Source organism: Cebidichthys violaceus, unplaced genomic scaffold, assembly GCF_023349555.1.
Source record: "Cebidichthys violaceus isolate CVI_PGR_0920_01 unplaced genomic scaffold, fCebVio1.0.p SCAF_35, whole genome shotgun sequence".
NCBI classification, from domain to species: domain Eukaryota; kingdom Metazoa; phylum Chordata; class Actinopteri; order Perciformes; family Stichaeidae; genus Cebidichthys; species Cebidichthys violaceus.
The window spans coordinates 10,001-15,000 of NW_027176539.1; the positions used below are offsets into that span (position 1 = coordinate 10,001).

The 5,000-nt window shown below is 35.7% G+C and overlaps 7 non-coding genes across 7 annotated transcripts; all 7 read right to left on the bottom strand.

Annotated features, from left to right (window-relative positions):
* Positions 1-386: 386 nt before the first annotated feature.
* Positions 387-505, bottom strand: LOC137883895 (5S ribosomal RNA). Its single transcript, XR_011104639.1, has one exon. It is a non-coding gene; the product is annotated as a 5S ribosomal RNA (ribosomal RNA).
* Positions 506-1,098: 593 nt separating this feature from the next.
* LOC137883897 (5S ribosomal RNA) lies at positions 1,099-1,217 on the bottom strand. The gene has a single exon (XR_011104640.1). It is a non-coding gene; the product is annotated as a 5S ribosomal RNA (ribosomal RNA).
* Positions 1,218-1,808: 591 nt separating this feature from the next.
* Positions 1,809-1,927, bottom strand: LOC137883884 (5S ribosomal RNA). Its single transcript, XR_011104628.1, has one exon. It is a non-coding gene; the product is annotated as a 5S ribosomal RNA (ribosomal RNA).
* Positions 1,928-2,518: 591 nt separating this feature from the next.
* LOC137883898 (5S ribosomal RNA) lies at positions 2,519-2,637 on the bottom strand. Its single transcript, XR_011104641.1, has one exon. It is a non-coding gene; the product is annotated as a 5S ribosomal RNA (ribosomal RNA).
* Positions 2,638-3,229: 592 nt separating this feature from the next.
* LOC137883887 (5S ribosomal RNA) lies at positions 3,230-3,348 on the bottom strand. The gene has a single exon (XR_011104631.1). It is a non-coding gene; the product is annotated as a 5S ribosomal RNA (ribosomal RNA).
* A 592-nt stretch (positions 3,349-3,940) lies between these two features.
* Positions 3,941-4,059, bottom strand: LOC137883878 (5S ribosomal RNA). The gene has a single exon (XR_011104622.1). It is a non-coding gene; the product is annotated as a 5S ribosomal RNA (ribosomal RNA).
* A 592-nt stretch (positions 4,060-4,651) lies between these two features.
* Positions 4,652-4,770, bottom strand: LOC137883900 (5S ribosomal RNA). Its single transcript, XR_011104643.1, has one exon. It is a non-coding gene; the product is annotated as a 5S ribosomal RNA (ribosomal RNA).
* Between the last annotated feature and the right edge of the window lie 230 nt (positions 4,771-5,000).

Below are 5,000 nucleotides of genomic sequence, written 5' to 3' on the forward strand. Positions count from 1 at the left end.
AGTATGTCATAAAAATGTCCAAAAAGTCACAGTATATGTCATGAAATGAAAATATCAACAAAACGTCATAGTATGTAAAAAAAAAAAAAAAAAAATATCGGGAAATCATTTCAAGTGTAAAATGTCCCCAAAAGTCACAGTGTAATAAGTCGTGAAAATGTATATATAAAAAAAAAAAGAAAAAAATGAAAAAAAAAATCATCCTATAGTACATCATAAGTTTATCGTCATTTTTGAAATAAACAATACGAAAAAGTAGCAAATCAGGATGTACTTTTTACCACTTCCATTGTGTGTACATCGCTGTACTGCTTTTCGTGTGTGCCTGTCGGTGTCCACGGAAGAAGCAGCAGTGTCCTCTGCAGGACAAAGAGTGGATAAATAAAAGCTTACAGCACCTGGTATTCCCAGGCGGTCTCCCATCCAAGTACTGACCAGGCCCGACCCTGCTTAGCTTCCGAGATCAGACGAGATCGGGCGTGTTCAGGGTGGTATGGCCGTAAGCGAAGACACAGCCCACCAAAGGGCCTTTTATAGACACTCATCAAAAACGTTATGGTATGTCATAAAAATGTCCAAAAAGTCACAATATGTTAAATAGTTCATGGTATAGAATGTCAGGAAAATGATAGAAAAGTCATAGTATAGTATGTCAAAACAAAAAGTTACAAATTTCAATAGTATAGAAAGTCATCAAAAACGTCTTGGTACAGTATGTCATAAAAATGTCCAAAAAGTCACAGTATATGTCATGAAATGAAAATATCAACAAAACGTCATAGTATGTAAAAAAAAAAAAAAAAAAAAAGATCGGGAAATCATTTCAAGTGTAAAATGTCCCCAAAAGTCACAGTGTAATAAGTCGTGAAAATGTATATATAAAAAAAAAAAAAAAAAAAAAAAAAAAAAATCATCCTATAGTACATCATAAGTTTATCGTCATTTTTGAAATAAACAATACGAAAAAGTAGCAAATCAGGATGTACTTTTTACCACTTCCATTGTGTGTACATCGCTGTACTGCTTTTCGTGTGTGCCTGTCGGTGTCCACGGAAGAAGCAGCAGTGTCCTCTGCAGGACAAAGAGTGGATAAATAAAAGCTTACAGCACCTGGTATTCCCAGGCGGTCTCCCATCCAAGTACTGACCAGGCCCGACCCTGCTTAGCTTCCGAGATCAGACGAGATCGGGCGTGTTCAGGGTGGTATGGCCGTAAGCGAAGACACAGCCCACCAAAGGGCCTTTTATAGACACTCATCAAAAACGTTATGGTATGTCATAAAAATGTCCAAAAAGTCACAATATGTTAAATAGTTCATGGTATAGAATGTCAGGAAAATGATAGAAAAGTCATAGTATAGTATGTCAAAACAAAAAGTTACAAATTTCAATAGTATAGAAAGTCATCAAAAACGTCTTGGTACAGTATGTCATAAAAATGTCCAAAAAGTCACAGTATATGTCATGAAATGAAAATATCAACAAAACGTCATAGTATGTAAAAAAAAAAAAAAAAAATATCGGGAAATCATTTCAAGTGTAAAATGTCCCCAAAAGTCACAGTGTAATAAGTCGTGAAAATGTATATATAAAAAAAAAAAGAAAAAAATGAAAAAAAAAATCATCCTATAGTACATCATAAGTTTATCGTCATTTTTGAAATAAACAATACGAAAAAGTAGCAAATCAGGATGTACTTTTTACCACTTCCATTGTGTGTACATCGCTGTACTGCTTTTCGTGTGTGCCTGTCGGTGTCCACGGAAGAAGCAGCAGTGTCCTCTGCAGGACAAAGAGTGGATAAATAAAAGCTTACAGCACCTGGTATTCCCAGGCGGTCTCCTATCCAAGTACTGACCAGGCCCGACCCTGCTTAGCTTCCGAGATCAGACGAGATCGGGCGTGTTCAGGGTGGTATGGCCGTAAGCGAAGACACAGCCCACCAAAGGGCCTTTTATAGACACTCATCAAAAACGTTATGGTATGTCATAAAAATGTCCAAAAAGTCACAATATGTTAAATAGTTCATGGTATAGAATGTCAGGAAAATGATAGAAAAGTCATAGTATAGTATGTCAAAACAAAAAGTTACAAATTTCAATAGTATAGAAAGTCATCAAAAACGTCTTGGTACAGTATGTCATAAAAATGTCCAAAAAGTCACAGTATATGTCATGAAATGAAAATATCAACAAAACGTCATAGTATGTAAAAAAAAAAAAAAAAAAAAAGATCGGGAAATCATTTCAAGTGTAAAATGTCCCCAAAAGTCACAGTGTAATAAGTCGTGAAAATGTATATATAAAAAAAAAAAAAAAAAAAAAAAAAAAATCATCCTATAGTACATCATAAGTTTATCGTCATTTTTGAAATAAACAATACGAAAAAGTAGCAAATCAGGATGTACTTTTTACCACTTCCATTGTGTGTACATCGCTGTACTGCTTTTCGTGTGTGCCTGTCGGTGTCCACGGAAGAAGCAGCAGTGTCCTCTGCAGGACAAAGAGTGGATAAATAAAAGCTTACAGCACCTGGTATTCCCAGGCGGTCTCCCATCCAAGTACTGACCAGGCCCGACCCTGCTTAGCTTCCGAGATCAGACGAGATCGGGCGTGTTCAGGGTGGTATGGCCGTAAGCGAAGACACAGCCCACCAAAGGGCCTTTTATAGACACTCATCAAAAACGTTATGGTATGTCATAAAAATGTCCAAAAAGTCACAATATGTTAAATAGTTCATGGTATAGAATGTCAGGAAAATGATAGAAAAGTCATAGTATAGTATGTCAAAACAAAAAGTTACAAATTTCAATAGTATAGAAAGTCATCAAAAACGTCTTGGTACAGTATGTCATAAAAATGTCCAAAAAGTCACAGTATATGTCATGAAATGAAAATATCAACAAAACGTCATAGTATGTAAAAAAAAAAAAAAAAAAAAAGATCGGGAAATCATTTCAAGTGTAAAATGTCCCCAAAAGTCACAGTGTAATAAGTCGTGAAAATGTATATATAAAAAAAAAAAAAAAAAAAAAAAAAAAAATCATCCTATAGTACATCATAAGTTTATCGTCATTTTTGAAATAAACAATACGAAAAAGTAGCAAATCAGGATGTACTTTTTACCACTTCCATTGTGTGTACATCGCTGTACTGCTTTTCGTGTGTGCCTGTCGGTGTCCACGGAAGAAGCAGCAGTGTCCTCTGCAGGACAAAGAGTGGATAAATAAAAGCTTACAGCACCTGGTATTCCCAGGCTGTCTCCCATCCAAGTACTGACCAGGCCCGACCCTGCTTAGCTTCCGAGATCAGACGAGATCGGGCGTGTTCAGGGTGGTATGGCCGTAAGCAAAGACACAGCCCACCAAAGGGCCTTTTATAGACACTCATCAAAAACGTTATGGTATGTCATAAAAATGTCCAAAAAGTCACAATATGTTAAATAGTTCATGGTATAGAATGTCAGGAAAATGATAGAAAAGTCATAGTATAGTATGTCAAAACAAAAAGTTACAAATTTCAATAGTATAGAAAGTCATCAAAAACGTCTTGGTACAGTATGTCATAAAAATGTCCAAAAAGTCACAGTATATGTCATGAAATGAAAATATCAACAAAACGTCATAGTATGTAAAAAAAAAAAAAAAAAAATATCGGGAAATCATTTCAAGTGTAAAATGTCCCCAAAAGTCACAGTGTAATAAGTCGTGAAAATGTATATATAAAAAAAAAAAGAAAAAAATGAAAAAAAAAATCATCCTATAGTACATCATAAGTTTATCGTCATTTTTGAAATAAACAATACGAAAAAGTAGCAAATCAGGATGTACTTTTTACCACTTCCATTGTGTGTACATCGCTGTACTGCTTTTCGTGTGTGCCTGTCGGTGTCCACGGAAGAAGCAGCAGTGTCCTCTGCAGGACAAAGAGTGGATAAATAAAAGCTTACAGCACCTGGTATTCCCAGGCGGTCTCCCATCCAAGTACTGACCAGGCCCGACCCTGCTTAGCTTCCAAGATCAGACGAGATCGGGCGTGTTCAGGGTGGTATGGCCGTAAGCGAAGACACAGCCCACCAAAGGGCCTTTTATAGACACTCATCAAAAACGTTATGGTATGTCATAAAAATGTCCAAAAAGTCACAATATGTTAAATAGTTCATGGTATAGAATGTCAGGAAAATGATAGAAAAGTCATAGTATAGTATGTCAAAACAAAAAGTTACAAATTTCAATAGTATAGAAAGTCATCAAAAACGTCTTGGTACAGTATGTCATAAAAATGTCCAAAAAGTCACAGTATATGTCATGAAATGAAAATATCAACAAAACGTCATAGTATGTAAAAAAAAAAAAAAAAAAAAGATCGGGAAATCATTTCAAGTGTAAAATGTCCCCAAAAGTCACAGTGTAATAAGTCGTGAAAATGTATATATATAAAAAAAAAAAAAAAATGAAAAAAAAAATCATCCTATAGTACATCATAAGTTTATCGTCATTTTTGAAATAAACAATACGAAAAAGTAGCAAATCAGGATGTACTTTTTACCACTTCCATTGTGTGTACATCGCTGTACTGCTTTTCGTGTGTGCCTGTCGGTGTCCACGGAAGAAGCAGCAGTGTCCTCTGCAGGACAAAGAGTGGATAAATAAAAGCTTACAGCACCTGGTATTCCCAGGCGGTCTCCCATCCAAGTACTGACCAGGCCCGACCCTGCTTAGCTTCCGAGATCAGACGAGATCGGGCGTGTTCAGGGTGGTATGGCCGTAAGCGAAGACACAGCCCACCAAAGGGCCTTTTATAGACACTCATCAAAAACGTTATGGTATGTCATAAAAATGTCCAAAAAGTCACAATATGTTAAATAGTTCATGGTATAGAATGTCAGGAAAATGATAGAAAAGTCATAGTATAGTATGTCAAAACAAAAAGTTACAAATTTCAATAGTATAGAAAGTCATCAAAAACGTCTTGGTACAGTATGTCATAAAAATGTCCAAAA